The sequence below is a fragment of the Halictus rubicundus genome, unplaced genomic scaffold (genome assembly GCF_050948215.1).
Source record: "Halictus rubicundus isolate RS-2024b unplaced genomic scaffold, iyHalRubi1_principal scaffold0567, whole genome shotgun sequence".
Classification (NCBI taxonomy): domain Eukaryota; kingdom Metazoa; phylum Arthropoda; class Insecta; order Hymenoptera; family Halictidae; genus Halictus; species Halictus rubicundus.
Window position 1 is genome coordinate 95,001 of NW_027489108.1, and position 892 is coordinate 95,892.

An 892-nucleotide genomic window follows, 5' to 3' on the forward strand; every position below is an offset into this window, starting at 1 on the left:
AATTGGATCCGTAACTTCGGAATAAGGATTGGCTCTGAGGAGCGGGGCGTGTCGGGCTTGGTCGGGAAGCGGGTCTGGCTGACGTGCCGGGCCTGGGCGAGGTGAACACATTATTGCGAATCCGAGCTCGGTCCCGTGCCTTGGCCTCCCGCGGATCTTCCTTGCTGCGAGGCTTCCGTCTTGAACGGTCGTCCTCTTCGGCCGCCATTCAACGCTCAGCTCAGAACTGGCACGGACTAGGGGAATCCGACTGTCTAATTAAAACAAAGCATTGCGATGGCCCCCACGGGTGTTGACGCAATGTGATTTCTGCCCAGTGCTCTGAATGTCAACGTGAAGAAATTCAAAAAAGCGCGGGTAAACGGCGGGAGTAACTATGACTCTCTTAAGGCGATCCAGGTCGTTCAATCGGCGCCGTCCTCCAGCTCAGCCGTCCACCTGTCTCCAGGTGGACGTTGCCCAGCTCCCACCTCGTGGAGGTGTGGAGGAATCGGGAGCCACTTTCCATATAAGTGGCGCCGATTGGACGACCGGTTCGCCCGCGGAGAGCCATGGTTACATGGGACAGTGATGCGCAATATAGGCCTTTGGCCCTTAGCCTCTCACCGTCCAAGCTGCGCGACCTACCTCCTCGAGGTTCCCGCTGGATAACGTGGTTCCTGATTCGGCAAAGCAGCGCTATTTGCGGGATCAGGAACCACGGCTAAACGGCGTGCAGCGTCTAGCCAGAGGCGTGCCTATTGGCAAATGTAAGAACTCTAGAAGACTAAACTAACCATCTTGTCTCATATCTCACTGTAAGTGAGCAACATACATTAGTATTGTAAAGATATAATAACAAAACACCAGGCTGTAAAGCACAAAGAACTGATAGGTTCTTACGCCGGCGGAT